This window comes from Solanum dulcamara, chromosome 9 (genome assembly GCF_947179165.1).
Source record: "Solanum dulcamara chromosome 9, daSolDulc1.2, whole genome shotgun sequence".
Taxonomy (NCBI): domain Eukaryota; kingdom Viridiplantae; phylum Streptophyta; class Magnoliopsida; order Solanales; family Solanaceae; genus Solanum; species Solanum dulcamara.
This window is the reverse complement of record NC_077245.1, coordinates 18,407,166-18,425,444: the sequence shown is the minus strand read 5'-3', so window position 1 is coordinate 18,425,444 and position 18,279 is coordinate 18,407,166. Positions and strand designations below refer to the sequence as shown.

General features: G+C 35.5%; 1 pseudogene; it reads left to right on the top strand.

Annotated features, from left to right (window-relative positions):
• The first annotated feature begins 1,032 nt into the window (after positions 1 to 1,032).
• Positions 1,033 to 18,245, top strand: LOC129903584 (SNW/SKI-interacting protein A-like; annotated as a pseudogene).
• The last annotated feature ends 34 nt before the right edge of the window (positions 18,246 to 18,279 follow it).

Genomic DNA, 18,279 nt, shown 5'->3' with positions numbered 1-18,279 from the left:
TATGTGTCAATATGAAGAACTTTAAATGTTAACTTTGTTATTCTTAATGTCTAATATAGTCGAGATTGGTGTGAAGTCTTCTAAAGCTTGAAACAAGTTAATAAGCCTGTTAATTTTTAGCTTTAGAATGTAACTTTACGTCTCTTTGTTGTTCTTTACACCAAAGTCAATCGGCTAAATATTATGAGTTTTTTTAAGTTTTTGTTAAGGTTCTATCCTTAAGTTCATTTGAAGCATGAATTTATTGATTTTAATCTTCAAAGGATAATGTATATCATGTAGTGCTTATGTGCATCCTTGAATATTGAGTACTATTTTAATACGAATATGAATCTGACTATGGATTAGGTTTATTACTCGATTGTCTCGGTCTTCATTTGTTTTACTATTAAGTTATGAAAATCAATTAGTCTACCTTATTTAGCTCGTCAATTTCTGTGTTTTCAATATGTGCCTAGTCATAGACTTGAACATATGAATTCTTTGGCATCCCATATTGTTACAATGGGCTAAGACATGACCAGCATATTGATTTTGGGGTACAATAGCCCCACTTGCAATGTTAAGTCTATCTATTCATGGTTTCTAGTTTCAAGTTTAGTATGGTGTTTTAAAAATATATGCTTCGGCCTTTAAATGCTTTGGTGCATAAGTGTTAGCAATAATTTGATTGGTATAAATATTTAGTGCCCTTGTAAGTATTATTATCTCTCTTACATTTGCTTTCATATCAGTGTTTATATGGAAACTTCTATTATTATTATTATTATTATTATTATTATTATTATTATTATTATTATTATTATTATAGGAGTAAGGTTTGCGTATACTTTACCCTCCCCAGACCCCACGTTGTGGATTTTACTGGGTTGTTGTTGTTGTATATTTTTTTTCTCCATTCTTTTGCTCTCTGGGTTTTGTTGTCATTGGGGCGTGTTACTAATCCATTTGTTTTCTCCTTCTTGTATCATGTGGGATTTGTTCCGAGTTCTTTGTGGATTTATTTTCCCCTTTACATTATCAACTCGAGCCATGGAGGTTCAAAATTCCAAATCTTTTATCGAGTCGAACTTATCTATAAAGGAAGTTGATGAACAATTGTATGGGAAGCTGGTATACAGATGCCGAAGATCGTATACGCCTAATATATGGCCAGATATATAGGGAATTTGTGTTGTATACACTGATATACAGTGTACACACAATTGTGATATGGAGAAATAGGCCAAAAGTCCTAAATGCAGGTGATCCAACTCCTTAGTCCAGGCGTGCAAAAATTAAGTGTTGGGTCAAATTTTTTCATATTTTCATTGTTTTATTTATTTTATTTAATTGGGTTGTAATAATTTAATTTACTTGTGGTTTAATTTATTAAGTTCCCCCTAAGGAGAAATCATTTTATTTTAATTTACTATTAAAAAAATAATTTTGTTTCAAGTGTTTTCTCATATTTTAATATTTTGACAAATAGAATCTTCTTTCAAATTATTTTGAAACAATTTAAGTTGATATTCTTTCAAATGAGTTTAAAGTATCTTTTCTTTAAATTTTGTTAAATAGACAAATGATTTACATCGTTGGATAACCGCATATTAGCGGTTATTTTAAGCGTTAAAACCTTCTTAAAATAGTAATTTGAACCTTGCACTCTTTTATCTAAATTTTTAAGACTTGTTTCTGTTTAGGTCTTTTAAATTAAAGTTTTCTTAATTTCCTTTAAAAACTTAAGTGACGACTCTTTTTTAAAGTTGATTTTTAGTAAAAAGTTTAAATCAATTTTAAATCTCATCTATTTTTCGACATAGCAATTTTTATCTAAACAAAGAAAAAACTAGGCAAACCATTATTTGTCTAGCTACTTCATTTGGCAGCAACAAATTTATTTCATCCAATTATAAATTTTCAACTGAAAGAGAAAACACAAGTGATTATCAAAACGAAAGAAGTCATTGTCAATTATTAATTATATATAATTCATATAATCTTTAAAGTTATCAAGCAAAAAAAAGGCATAAATGATGATGATAATGAATTCAAGAAGACAATTTAAAATAAGAAGAAAATCTAGAGATAGAAAAAGCGTACTTAATTGTAGAAACTCTTCTTTATATAAGGTAAAATTCTAATTGATGTAGAATTGTTAAATATTATGATTTCTAAGTTAAATCTCGATGACAATTTATTCTTTGACTATTAACCTACTGTCACAATCCCGACCCGTCGTGACTAGCACTCACACTAATACTCCGATGGAAGAACCAATTATACAACCCAAAGTAACAACACTGACAGGATATAATAAGTTTTAAAAAATGCGGGAGCAGGTTTAATCAACAAAACATAGGCTGAGTTCACATAAACTCAGAAATGTCTAATTATCAACCCAAACATGCACAAAATCATCCTATGAACTGAAAGTCAATCGTACCAAAACTCTAAAGGACTAACAAGTCTAGAAATAAAAAATGGACACAACCCCAAAAGAAACATAACCATAATGTCTGAAGTTTAAGTCTCAGAAGAAGGACTAGAAATAATTAGAGAGTCCACGGCAGCCTGAAAGAATTCGTTCACCCTTGAACTCGAACAACTTTCTCTCCTCTAAACGAGGCCTCTCTGTAGATGGCTGAATATGCCCTGTACTCAACAAAGACATAGCAAATATAGTATCAGTACACAAAATCAATAGTGTACTGATAGGATCACGCGGCTAGCCAGTAAGCAAGTCATGGACAAGTAAACCCAACATAGTAAGCACACACATATATATAATAACTTAATCATTTTCATCTCAATTAGTACTCAACAAGATCATAGTTCATCAATTCCAATATCATGCATTTTCACATAAGGGTCCTCTCATAGGATTTGCAAATACTTAATTTGTGTTGGAAGGTGACACCCGATCCAAGTTTTGTGTAGAAACATGAAACCCAATTCAAATGTGTGTCGAAACATGATATTCGATTCAATTATGTGTTGTAATGTGACATCTGATCCAAACGTACAAGCAATCACCAATTACCAACAATAGTCAACATTATATCACCAAGAACAGGTTCATCACAAAACAGACCAATAGTGATATTCATTTCATATATTTCGTAGTATGCTTCCCTAATCATATATACATATACCTACAATGAAGTAATTTATCAAGTATATGAAACACATACGGGAAACAAAACTATCACCAACCTCGAATTCGAGTTTCACCACTCTAAGATGCAAGAGTTTTTCCTTTCCGGGTTTGTTTCGCTTGTTCTTAGTCGAATTATTGTATGATTCCCTTCTTAGACCAACCCATGATCTTAAACCCCACCTATAGCTAATTTCCACCATTACCCACAGGTCAAAATCCTCCCATAATGATCACCCATCCTAGCTTATGTGTTTTAGGAATCGAATTATGAGTTTAGGGAGTAGACATCTTACTTTTGGCATGATAATCCATGGAAAAGTGATTAAAACCTCCCTAGGTCGCCTCCTAATGTCTTAAGAATAGTTTTTGAAGAAGAATAACATTTCTAGGGTTTTCCCCAACTTAAGTCGCGATTGTCCCGCCACAACAGGACCATCCCGCTCTATCGAGAATAATTTCAATCTGGCGGGTTACACGGAAACAAAGAGCTCAAAACTTGAGCTCCAAACTCCCATTTCATAACACACCTCCATTTCATGGCATCTTAAATTATACCATTCACGCCGAATCCAATTCCAGGAGTTTTACTCATCCAAATGCGATTTCGTGAAGCCGTAACAGCTCCGTATCGTCCATGCTATCCATAAATTTAATCAAATCATTGATTTGATCCCCCACCTATCACCAGGTCACCCTATATCTCTCCTGAATAAGAATACATCCAAGCCTGGCCTAGGCTCAAATTTCCAAAGTTACTACCCAAAGTTTTTTGGCCTAAATTCCTTTTCCCTTGGCCTATCCATATCAACGGGTACATGTCATTACACCTGCGTATCTTTATTTAATTTTTATTATGTTTATTATAGTCAATATTTAACATCATTAAAATAATAATATAATAATTGAAGTAAAATGGTGAAAAGATGATTGTAACACCCCAAAATTTTTTACTAAGATTCAGACCATTCTTTGTGTACGTATAGGATCGTACTCGACGATTTTAAAGTGCATTCATGAGTTAGGATCAATTCCTAAGTAATTGAAGGGTATTAGATGTGATTTAGGGTCATAAGGGATCCCTAAAACCAAGCCAAATCCAAAGAACTCGTCTTGGCTAAGTTTCCGAATGAGTTCGTATAAGGGTCAACTTCCAATGCTCTTATATTTTTTAATATAATGAAATGGGTGGCCCAGTACCTATCAAATTAAAGGTCTTTGAGTTTTCTTTCCAACGCCGCCAAGAATGCAATTTTTGGAGTTCGAAGTCAAAAGTTATGACTATCCTACGACGTACTAGTATTGCAAGAATTTCAGGCCTGGACTATAACTGCGGAAAACATGACCTTGGCGCCGCAGTGGCGCGATGCGCCACTATAGCACCTGGAACAAGCCTCATTAGTTTGTTCCTTGGCGCGATGCACCACTATTAGGCCTGCAGGGTTTTTAAGCCCATTTTCCAGATTTCAGAAAAATTTAGGCTTGGCGCTGCAAGGGCGCGACGTGCCACTATAGCGCCAGAAAATAGCCTCAGTAGTTTGGTCCTTGGCGCGATGCGCCACTGTTAGGTGTGCAGGGTTTTAAGCCCATTTTGGCTTGGCCCTGCAGTGGCGCGACGCACCACTATAGCGCCAGAAGGGTTTTTAGCCCATTTTTCCAGATTTTTGAGGAAGGGCAAATTGGACATTTTCCCTAATTATATATACACTAACTTAGGATGATTTGGACCATTTTTTCAGTCTTGTGCCTCTCTAAAAAAACCTAATCTTCATTCTCTTCTCTCTCAATCCATCTCCAAAAGAATTGCCCAAAAAAATTCCAAGGGTTCAAGCCTTCCATTGAAGACCTAACATCAAGGTTTCTTCAAAGTCTTCACCAAGGTAAGTAAGGCTACTCAAAGCATGGGTTGAGTCCACCCATGTGCTCTGCATCTTCCTTGAGATTAAATGTTCATAAGAATGGAGTTTCTTGATGGGCTTATATCCAAATGAGCCTTTTTCATCTATTAACTTAATTTTTGTTATGTTGATGTTGTTGAGTCAAGAAATTCATAAATACTTCATGTTGGTATGAGTTGATTGATATGAGTTGTTAAACATATTTTGTTGATTTTCTTAAATATGTCGATTATCTTAAATATGTTAATTATCTTAAATTGTTGATTTAGAGTCTTGGAGTCTTGATAAATCTCGAAAAGATTTGCTAAATGAATGGAGAAACGATTGGATAGGATTACATGTTGTCATAAATGCATATCTAAACTACTCTTGAAAGATGTGATTGGGATTGATCGGATAGTATGATTAGAAGAGGTTTGATTGTGATAGAATTGATGAACTGACAAGGTTCCAAATGAGACTTATCGATATAATTAGATTGAGTTGATTGGATGGAGTTTTATGAGCATTAAGTATTGAGAGGAGTATAGAGCACCGAATTGGGTAAGAGTAAGTAATAACTCGAATCCAATAACTACGTCACCAAATGTAGGAGGAGATTGGACAGTTAAAGTCGGATCTTTCCCAAATTATTGTCCTGACATGATAGGACTTGGTTGGTAATGGATTCATGATTGGTTGATTCATTCATACCCTGGAAAAGTATGAACGGACGTGGCAACAATGTCGTCTTGTTGTACTATCACTGGCTCATAAGTGATGGTTATTGAATAAGAGAAACTCCCATATAGGTATTGATAGTACTCTGAGTCGGATTGGGTTGAATTTGTATGTGATTGGTCTTGTCTAAACCATATTTTTGTTTAGACTTAGGATACTTGATTGAGTTGTTCCTTCTTTTGACTAGAGATTCCGAGTTGATTTGATTCTCCCTTGATGTTTGTTTCATTCGACCATTTTACATACTCGTACATTCCACGTACTGACGCTATTTGGCCTGCATCATTTTATGATGCAGAGATAGGTACTAAAGATCATCAATCGGCGCACCGTTGAAGATCTATTCACTTCCAGCTAGTTGGTGAGTCCTCCCTATTTTCGGAGGATGCTGAAATATCTTCTTTTTTTTGCTTTGATTAGTTTTCTTTTATTTTGATTTTTGGTAGCCATGGACCTGTCATCGGCACCTCCTGGATTATTGATAGAGGCTTCATACACTAGAGTGTGGAAAATGTTGAATTGTTCATTTTGACTAATTTTATTCTTGCTAGTTGTTGATTGGATATAAGTTTGGCCTTTGGCCCTAAATTATAAATAGTATTCTTATGATTGAGTCTTCCACTCATAGAATGTGACTGAATGAAAGTGTGATTGGACTAAGTGGTTCGCTTGAAGGCCATAAATGGTTTTTGAGTGCCGGCCACATCTAGGGTACCCTCTCGGGGCGTGATAAACATGATATCAGAGCATAGAGTTCAAGAGTCCTAGGGAGTCTATGAACCCATTTCTAGTAGAGTCTTGCTTATGGGTGTGTTTTGCACCACACTTTTAATCAGGAGGCTATAAAACATTAAGAATTATTTCACTTCTTTCATACTCTGAACTCGTGTGATAGAGTTAAACTCTATAAGACTTTTTTTCTAATTCGTGCATTTATACGTTGCAGACAATGCCTCCTAAACATACTACCAACCAGACAAATACTGATAACACAGAGATTCCACAGTCAGAAATGCGCCCATCGAGGACAGGGGCCGACATGCAAGGTATGCTGAGGCACCTCAAGTGTCTACTACTCCGCCTTATTTCTCAAAGATAGACCTAAGATCAGGTTACCATCAGTTGAAGGTGAGAGAGTGTGACATCCCAAAGACAGCTTTTCAGACCCGTTATGGCCATTTTGAGTTTTTGGTCATGTCCTTTGAGTTGCCCAATGCCCCTATAGCTTTTATGGATCTCATGAATTGAGTATTTAAGCCATATCTTGATATGTTTGTGATTGTATTCATTGATGATATTTTGGTTTACTCCAAGAATAAGGAGGAGCACGCCTATCATCTCAAAGTCGTCTTGCAAACTTTGAAGGACCAAGTATTGTATGCAAAGTTCTCCAAATGTGAATTTTGGCTTGCATCAGTGGCTTTTCTCGGCCACATTATATCTAGAGATGGTATTCAGGTTGATGCCCAGAAGATTGAGGTAGTGAAAAATTGGCCCATACCCACATCCCCAACAGATATAAGAAGCTTCTTGGGTTTGGCTGGCTATTATCGAAGCTTTGTAGAGGGATTCTCATCCATATCATCACCATTGACCAAGATGACCCAAAAGAAGGATAAGCTCTAATGGTCCGATGCTTGCGAGGAGAGTTTCCAGAAATTGAAGACCAAACTGACCACTGCTCTTGTTCTAACTTTTCTCGATAGAATAGAGGATTTTGTGATCTATTGTGATGTGTCTAGAGTTGGTTTGGGATGTATGTTGATGCAGAGGGGAAAATTGATAGCCTATGCTTCAAGACAACTTAAAGTTCATGAGAGAAATTACCCAACTTATGACCTTGAGCTGGTAGCGATGGTATTTGCTCTTAAAATTTGGCACCACTACTTGTATAGAGTGCATGTTGATGTGTTCATCGATCATAAGAGTTTGCAATACATCTTCAGCCAGAAAGAACTCAATCTGAGGCAAAGGAGATGGCTCGAGCTACTCAAGGATTATGATATGAGCATTCTCTACCATCTAGGTAAAGCTAATGTTTTTGCTGATGCTCTTAGCAGGTTGTCTATGGGTAGCACTGCCCATATAGAGGAGGGAAGGAAAGAGTTGGCTAAAGAGGTGCATAGACTAGCTCGATTGGGAGAACGGCTTGAAGAGAATAATGAAGGTGGAGTTAATGTTTAGGATGGGTCTGCATCCTCACTCGTGGCAGAGGTAAAAGAGAAGCAAGACCAAGATCTCATCTTTCTCCAGTTGAAGAAAGTTGTTCACAAACAAAAAGTGATGGTTTTTACCAAAGGGGGAGATGGTGTGTTGAGGTACCAAAATAGATTGTGTGTCCCAGATGTTGATGATGTCCGAGAAAGGATTATGGCCGAAGCGCATAGTTCCAGATACTTTATTCATCCTGGCTCTACAAAGATGTATCATGACTTGAGAAAAGTTTATTGGTAGAGTAGAATGAAGAGAGATATCGCGGAATTTGTTTCCAAGTGCTCGAATTGTCAATAGGTTAAAGTTGAGCATCAAAGGCCATATGGGTTAACGCAAAATATAGAAATTTTGGAATGAAAGTGAGAGATGATCAATATGGAATTTATTATAGGATTGCCGAGGTCCTGAAAATAACATGATTCGATTTGGGTGATTGTGGATAGGATGACGAAATCAGCTCACTTCTTGGCAGTTAAGACTACTGACACCGCAGAAGATTATGCAAAATTATATATTCAGGAGATCGTCAGATTGCATGGGGTTCCCTTTTCTATCATCTCAGACAGAGAAGCTCAATTCACTTCCCAATTTTGGAGATCCTTTCAGAAAGGACTAGGTTTAAAGGTAAATCTTAGTACAGCCTTTCATCCCAGACAGATGGCCAAGCGGAGCGCACCATCCAGACATTGGAGGATATGTTTAGGGCATGTGTACTTGACTTCAAAGGAAATTGGGATGATCACTTACCTCTCATACAGTTTGCATACAATAACAGTTATCATGCAAGTATTCAAATGGCTCCCTATGAAGCTTTGTATGGGAGGAGGTGTAGATCACCAATTGGGTGGTTTAAGGTTGGTGAAGTTGAGTTGATTGGGCCTGATTTTATTCACTAAGCTATGGAGAAGGTGAGAGTTATTCAAGATAGGCTAAATACGGCCCAAAGCCGTCAAAAATCTTATACTAATGTGAGGAGGAGAGACTTAGAGTTTCAGGTGGATGATTGGGTGTACTTGAAAGTTTCACCCATGAAGGGCGTCATGAGGTTTGGAAGGAAGGAAAAGCTTAGTCCTCGATACATTGTTCCTTACCAGATTGTGAGGAGGATTGAGAGTGTCGCTTATGAGTTGGAGTTACCCTCGGAACTAGCCGCTATTCATCCGGTATTTCACGTTTTGATATTGAAGAAGTGCTTGGGCGATCCCTCATTGGTAGTCCCTATTGATAGTATTGGAGTTAAGGATAACTTATCATATGAAAAGGTTCTGGTCCAAATTCTTGATCGTCAGGTTCGCAAATTGAGGAACGAGAAGATTGCCTCGGTCAAAGTCTTGTGGAGAAATCAATTTGTTGAGGAAGCCACATGGGAATCGTAGGAAGATATGAAAGCTAAATATCCGCATCTATTCATTCCTATCGATGAGAATGTTGAAGGTAATGTCCATTTTCTTGATTTGAATTCGTATGTGCATTTTTGAGTTCAGATAGTAAATTATTTTGAGAATTTGATTGGTTGAATGACTGAATTCTGATTGAGATTTGTACCTCGAGTCCGTCCTTGGTTTACTCATCATTCGAGTACGAATGATCCCAAGGGGGAGATAATGTAACACCCCAAAAATTTTCACCAAGATTCGGACCATTCTTCGTGTATGTGTAGGATCGTACTCGATGATTGTAAAGTGCATGCATGAGTTAGGATCAATTCCTAAGTAATTAAAGGGTGTTATATGTGATTTAGGGTCATAAGGGATCCCTAAAACCAAGCCAAATCCAAAGAACTCGTCTTGGCTAAGTTTTCGAATGAGTTCGTATAAGGGTCAACTTCCAACAATCTTATCTTTTCGAATATAACGAACTGGGTGGCCCAGGACCTATCAAATTAAAGGTCTTTGAGTCTTGTTTCCAACACTGCCAAGATTGCAATTTTTAGAGTTCGAAGTCAAAAGTTATGACTATCCTACGACGGACTAGTACTGCAGGAATTTCAGGCCTAGACTATAACTGCGGAAAACCTGGGCTTGGCGACGCAGTGGTGCATTGCGCCACTATAGCGCCAGGAACAAGCCTCAGTAGTTTGGTCCTTGGCACAACGCGCCACTATTAGGCCTGCAGGATTTTTAAGCCCATTTTCCAGATTTCAGAAAAAAAATAGGCTTGGCGCTGCAAGGGCGCGACGCGCCACTATAGCGCTAGAAAATAGCCTCAGTAGTTTGGTCCTTGGCGTGACACGCCACTTTTAGATGTGTAGGGTTTTAAGCCCATTTTGGCTTGGCACTGCAGTGGCACGACGCGCCACTATAGCGCTAGAAGGGCTTTTAGTCCATTTTTCCAGATTTTTGAGAAAGGGCAAATTGGATATTTTCCCTAATTATATATACACTAGCTTGGGACGATTTGGACCATTTTTTTCAGTCTTGTGCCTCTCTAAAAAAAGCCCTAATCTCCATTCTCTTCTCTCTCAATCCATCTCTAACAAGAATTGCCCAAAACAATCCAAGGGTTCAAGCCTTCCATTGAAGACCTAACATCAAGGTTTCTTCAAAGTCTTCACCAAGGTATGTAAGGCTACTCAAAGCATGGGTTGAGTCCACCCATGTGCCCTGCATCTTCTTTGAGATTAAATGTTCATAAGAATGGAGTTTCTTGATGCGCTTATATCCAAATGAGCCTTTTTCATCTATTAACTTAATTTTTGTTATGTTGATGTTGTTGAACCAAGAAATTGATAAATACTTCATGTTGGTATGAGTTGATTGATAGGAGTTGTTAAATATATTTTGTTGATTTTCTTAAATATGTCGATTATCTTAAATATGTTAATTATCTTAAATTGTTGATTTAGAGTCTTGGAATCTTGATAAATCCCGAAAAGATTTGCTAAATGAATAGAGAAATGATTGGATAGGATTACATATTGTCATAAATGCATATCTAAACTACTCTTGAAAGATGTGATTGGGATTGATCGGATAGTATGATTGAAAGATGTCCTATAGCCTCCTGATTATAAGTGTGGTGCACAACACACCCATAAGCAAGACTCTACTAGACACGGCTTCATAGACTCCGTAGGACTCTTGAACTCTGTACTCTGATACCATGTTTGTCATACCCCAAGAGGGTACCCTAGACGTGACCGGCACTCGAAGACCATTATTGGTCCCCAAATGAACCACTTGGTCCAATCACACATCCGTTCATATCAATTAACCAGCGGAAAGTTTAAAATAAAGAAATAATTTAGTGGGCAATCCAAATCAACGATTCTAACTCAAGAAAGAAAGGCCAGGGGCCAACAAATCAACTCCAATCTTTGTCATTTAAATTAGTTTGAAAAGAATAATTCAAGGAAAGAAAATACTCAATCGACCCATCACTGTCTAGTCTATGAAGCCTCTATCACTACTATCTAATTGGTGCCAATGACATGTTCATGGCTACCTCAAATCAAAATGAAAAGGGCTAACTCAACACAAGAATAACATAATCAGTGTCCTCCGAATGTAGGGGAGGACTCACCAATACGCTGAGTGTGTATAGATCCTTAATGGTGCTCCTATTGACGATCTCTTAAACCTGTCTCTACATCATGAAATGATGCAGGTCCAAATGGACGTCAGTACATGGAATGTACGAGTATGTAATATGGCAGAATGAAACATACCTCAAGGAAGAGTAACTTTGGTTCAAATATCTCAACTCAGAAAGATAAGATAGACTCAATTAAAGTGTCATAAGTCTAAAGTAAGAATACAATTTTTAGACAAAGATCAATCATATACCATACAATCCAATCCAATCATGTACAATACAGTTTAATCAAATCATATACAATCCGATCCAATCCGATCCAATCGTACACTATTCGATCACATATCATTTAATCTAATCCATCACATATCACCTAATCCGATCCAATCATACACAATCCAATCACATATCATCCAATCCAATCCAACCATGTATATTCCGATTTAATCCAATCCAAGCATATGCAATCAACTCCACCATAAATTCAAAGGACTCAATTCAATAGATATGCAAATTAAGTTATGCAATGGTTCACAATTCAACTCAATCATCTACAATCACAATCAAACCAATCATATCAAGCACAATCCATTCAATTGGGAGTTTCTCTAACCGACAACTATCACCATATGAGCGAGTGATAGTACAACAAGACGACGTTATTTCCACGTCTGTTCAAACCTTGTCAGGGTAAGAACGAATAAACAATCATGGATCCGTAACCAATCAAGTCCTATCATGTTAGGACAATAAAATGGGAAACATCCGACTTTAACGGTTCGATCCCATGGGAAGCATCCGACTTTAACAGTTCAATCCCCTCCTACGTTTGGCGACGTAGTTTATTGGTTCGAATATGGACTATACTCTTACCCAAATTCGGTGCTCGATACTCCTCTCAAAACTTAATATGCTCATATCTATCAAGTGAGTAAAATACTCAAAATACTCATTTAGTCTCATTGGAATCTTTCAAATCAACTCATTTAGTCTCATTGGACTTTTTCAAATCAACTCATTTAGTCTCATTGGACTCTTTTCAAAACTCAAATCAAATCTGGCCTCATTGGACCTTCTTTCAAATCGACTCATCTCAAATAATCAAATTTTTCTCTTTAAAATTTATATAATCTCAACTCAATCTCAAAAATTGACATTTTTAAAATAAAAATGCTCAACTCATTTATACTCAAAATACTCATGTTCAAAAATGAGAATTTAAGAGACTTTTTCAAACTCCATTTATGCTTAAACTCTTTCTAAATCAAGAATGAAAATAATCACTCTTTAAACTCAAAATAGTGTATAAATAGTTTATGCAAAAATGTTCACAAATCATTTATTTAAAACTCCTTCTCAAAAGATGATTTATTTTCAAAATATTCATAAGACTCCAATCAAATCAAATTATGCAAATCACATATCACATAATCACATTAGACTCCAATCCACTTCATCACACAACATCCTCATCAACATAACCTCTTCATTCACATCATCATCAAATATAATCATTCACATCATCATCAAACATCATCATTCACATCATCACCAAACATCATCATCACATCATCATCAAACATCTACTCCAAAATTCTTATTTAATTCTATGTTCAATTTATAGAGACAAAAGGACATTCTAACTCTACCAAGGTTTCGTTTCTTTTTATGCCCTTCACATTCATAACTATTCAAAAATTCTCATATAACTAAAAATCAATTTTTATCAAACTCATGTAAAAGAATACTTCATTTCACTATGAAAAATAATATTGTTTTTATTATACATAAAAACCATCAATCTCAACCTCAAGACAAATTATGACCAAAAAGAAAATCTCATCTTGATTTCATGTGAATGAATACATGAATTCATAATCTCAACAAACTCAACTCAAGAACATTATTAATATATGGATTTATTTACAAAAAAAAATCAAGAAACATTCATAGAAGGTTCAAATATTTCACAACTTCCATCCATCACATCTATGGGCATATGGAAGAATTCAATTCATATTTTAGGTTAGTCTTACATACCTTACAGTAGATTTTGAAGAAACCTTATTTTTGAGTCTTCAATGGGAAGCTTGAATCCTTGAATTTTTTAGGGCAAATCTTATTAGAGATGATTTGAGAGAAGAGGGTGAAGGTTAGGGTTTCTTTAGAGGTGAGGAGGCTGAAAAATATGAGCCTAAAACGTCTTATGTTAGTGTATATATGTTTAGGGAAAATGTCCAAGTTGCCCCTCTTTAAAATCTGAAAAACTGGGCGAAAAATCTTGCTGGCGCTATAGTGGCGCGTCGCGCCACTGCAGTGCCTAGCCAAAATAGGCTTAAAACCCTGCACATCTAATAGTGGCGCATCGCGTCAAGGAACAAACTACTGAGGCTGTTTTCTGGCGCTATAGTGGCGTCGGGCGCCACTGGAGCGCCAAGTCTAAATTTCCTGCAGTGGTCGCCCAGGCCTGAAATTACTGCAGTACTAGTCTGTAGTAAAATGGTCATAACTTTTGACTCCGAACTCCACAAATTACAATCTTGGTGGCGTTCGAAAGAAGACTCAAGGACCTTTAATTTGGTAGGTCGTGGGCCACCCAGTGCATTATATTCTAGGGGATATGGTCGTTTGAAGTTGACCCTTATACTAACTCATCCGAAAACTTAATCGATTGGAATTCTTTGGACTCGGTTTGGTGTTAGAGATCCAGTATGACCCCTAAACACATCTAACACACTTCAAATACATAGGAATTAATCCTAACTCATATATATAATTACAAGTCCTTCGGTTCGAGTCTACACACTGGTGGAGAAATGTTCGAGTCTTTGCGGAAACAAATTCTGGGGTGTTATATGAAATATCTTCTTTTTTTTGCTTTGATTAGTTTTTTTTTATTTTGATTTTTGGTAGCCATGGATCTGTCATCGGCACCTCCTGAATTGTTAATAGAGGCTTCATAGATTAGAGTGTGAAAAATGTTGAATTATTCGTTTTGACTAGTTTTATTCTTGCTAGTTGTTGATTGGATATAAGTTTGGCCTTTGGCCCTAAATTATGAATACTATTTTTATGATTGAGTCTTCCGCTGATAGAATGTGACTGAATGAAAGTGTGATTGGACCAAGTGGTTCGCTTAAAGGCCAGAAATGATTTTCGAGTGCCGGCCACGTCTAGGGTACCCTCCCGAGGCGTGACAACGATTTTGTGTAAAACCGAATTTTTTAATTAAAGGCAAAAAGTTCAATCAATATTTTAAGGGTCTTCATGCTTTTAATATAATTATAGATAGTTAAGATGCTAATTGTAAATTATGCAGTCTTTTCAATCAGAAATTTATTTTCAAAAAAAATTATTCATCTAAAAAATAGATTACAAAAAATACATATTCCAAAATCAAAATAGATTTCAGAAATAAAAATACTTATTTTTAAATAAAAATGATTTTCAAATAAAAAAACAAAAAATAATATCAATTTTTAAAACAGTAAAAAATTTCATAGAATCTCATCTACCTCCATGTTGAATTAATATTGAATAAACACTACTATCTAATGAAATTTTATAAAAATTTAACAACTAAAAAAGAAGGATGAAGGAAAAACCAAAATAGGAGACTGGTATTGTTAATTAGGAGATTGATAACAACCAACTAATTGGGAGAAAATCTGGAGATATATCCTAACAATTGTAAAACTCTATATTTAAGGAAAGCATATTGTTAACTAATTGATTAAGATTTATTTTAATTCATTTTTTTATTTTTTAATTAATTTATTATTTGATAAGTATTATTAGAAATCTAATGCTATTTATTGAACTAGAAAAGACTACTAAGACTAATATGATATTAACTCTTAAATACGTCATTTATTAAATTTTCTCTATATTAAAAGATGAAAGCAATAGCAATAGAGAGACAAGAAATGAGAGTTTTTTTTTATTTAATAGTTACAGTGCTCATATAGGCCTAAAAAAGGTAGTAATAACATGACAATAACGATGAAGATCATAGATGAACATCACCAGGAAGGTTACGAAGGTGTGGAAATTAATATCGTAATAGTGAAGAATAGTGAGATTTATTTCTAGAGTAATGAGCATCTACCCTAGCTAATTGTTATATAACACATGCAAACAAAAAATTTCATGCAAACAAAAAATAATTTTAAATTTTTTTTTGTCCAGATGAGAGAAAACTATGAAATAACCAAGAAAAGAAGAATAATTAAAATTTAAAATAATTTAAGTATACTCTTAATAAAAAGTAAGGTGAAAAATAAGGTTGGATATCGATCGGTTTGATTCGATTTTGAAGTTCATCTCTTCAACTTATTAATTATCAATTTGTAGACATGTTATAGTACATTAAGATTTTGATTTGTCGTTTATTGATTTAACCGTTAAAATTTGACACTAAAAAGATCATTGAAAATAACTTTAGAAATAAAGTGACAAACACATGAGTTGACAGATTACATATTGCTCAAAAACAAACATTGACATATTGTAGAATAAGCGAGAGTTTGAGACAACCAAAAATAAAAGTATGAATAGGAAGAGACTACTCAGGAGACCAAGGCTGTCCTTCAGAAGATTATGAGCCCATTTGGATGGACTTAAAAAAAAATAATTTTTATATATGAAGTGCTTTTAGAACTTTGAAGTGCTGAAAGTTATTTTTATAAATAAGTAGTTGAGTGTTTGAATAAAAGTGCTTATGCTAAAAATAAGTTGTTGATGTGTTTGGCAAATAAGTGTTGTTAAGCACTTATTTTTTTGTCAAAATGACTGAAATACCCTTAAAGCTGTTAACACCATAATAAGTTGATTTAAAAGATTTTTAAACTCTAAAGTTGATTTAAATCAAAAATTTATAATGTAAAATCACTTCCACTATAAAATGTTTAAGTTAATTTTTTATAAATACATGTTACTTAAGGGGAAAATGTGGTATCATTCGATTATTAACTAAACATTTTTATAAATAAGTTAATTTCTTGTTGATCTATTAACTACTTCCCTTCCCCTCGGCACTCACCCTTAGGGATTAATAATTCAAAATTTAAATAATATGATTTCCGATTATTGAAAAATAAAAGTTGAAGACGAAATGTTCAAACTCCTATAACGATATATGGAGTTTAAATTTTAAAAGGTTCAAATATTTAATGCAGATTATATGATATCACAAATTAGAGAAAATTGGCACATGATTGTCCAAATGAGCTTGCCCATGATTTGTTTTAAATTAAAACTTTGCTAGAATATGGGTTTATGGACTTTGGCTAATTCTATATCAATTTTCATAAATTTAGACAACAACTTCAGACAAAAATAAATTAAATAGAACTTCATACCAAAGCTCGTGTCACTGTCGGAATTGCCATAGCTGTGGCGTCTCTGTTCTTGGTGGACTTCAGCAGAAGAAATGAGGAAAATGAGGTGAATTTTAAGGTTAAAAGAATAAAAAGGATAGTTTGGAAATTTAGTTAAAATATAAGGGATATAAAAGTAATTTCCATGGTCAAAGAAAATGACTTTAAGCACTTAGAAAAAAAAAAGGTTAGGAATCCTAACTTTTCATTTTTGACTGCTTTAAGAACTTTATGGCTTAAAGCTAACATTAGGCAAACGAAACCAACTTAAAGCTCATCCAAACGGCTCTATAAAACCTACACAATCTCGAGACACCCAAGTTTATCAAGTACAAGCCTTCTCAGCAGCAGGGCTCAAGGATTATTAGGATGGTTGAGAAGGCAGTGGACCCTATGGAGCCACCCAAGTTCAAGCACAAGAAGGTACCTAGGGCATCTGGTTCACCGCCTGTGCCCCTTATGCATTCTCCTCCTCGTCCTGTTACAGTGAAGGAACAACAGGATTGGAAGATTCCGCCTTGTATATCGAATTGGAAGAACCCTAAAGGTTACAAAATCCCACTTGATAAGCGTCTTGCTGCTGATGATGGAAGCAGAGGACTTGAGGAGGTTAAGATCAATGATAATCTGGCAAAACTTGAAGTGGCTCTGTATGTTGCAACTGAGAAAGCTACGGAAGCAATTACAATGCGGTCAAAGGTTCAGAAAGAGATTATTCTCAAAGAGAAGGAGAGTTCTTGATGTATGACCAGAGATTGTTCAACCAGGAGAAAGGGAAGGATTCTGGATTTGCTAATGAGGATACCTACAACCTCTATGACAAAAGCTTTTTTACTGCTCAGACTACTCCATACAGACAGAAGAAAGATGTTGATTCTGATACGTACGGAGAGCAGCAACTGGAGAAAAACGTCCGCTTTAAGCCTGACAAGGTATTTGTTGGAACTTCTGAGAGGGCTGATCCTAGAGATAGACCTGTGGAATTTGAGGCTGATCCATTTGGTTTGGAGTCTTTGAACCAGCATTGGACAGGTAAGAAGAACAATATGGCAAATGATGGTAATTGAGGCACCATGAAGGCAGTGACACGAGATGGCCATGAAACATCTAGAAGAACTCGTATTTCTTTGGAGAAGGGCGTTGATGACCTCCTGGTTGGCTTGCACAATGTCATTTGTTTCTTCTTTCTTTTTCTTTGATGCATTTGAACAATGTCATTTCTCTTTTATACATCTATCAAATAATAGCATCAATAAAATTTTCCACTAAAGCAGTGTCGCTCTTTACTCAAAATGTGCATCCGCCCCTGCCAATTGAAAACCTAAGGTTTCTTACCAAACTTGAGGAAATTAATGAGAATTTCTGATGATTCTCCCCAACTCAATGAAAAGTCTAA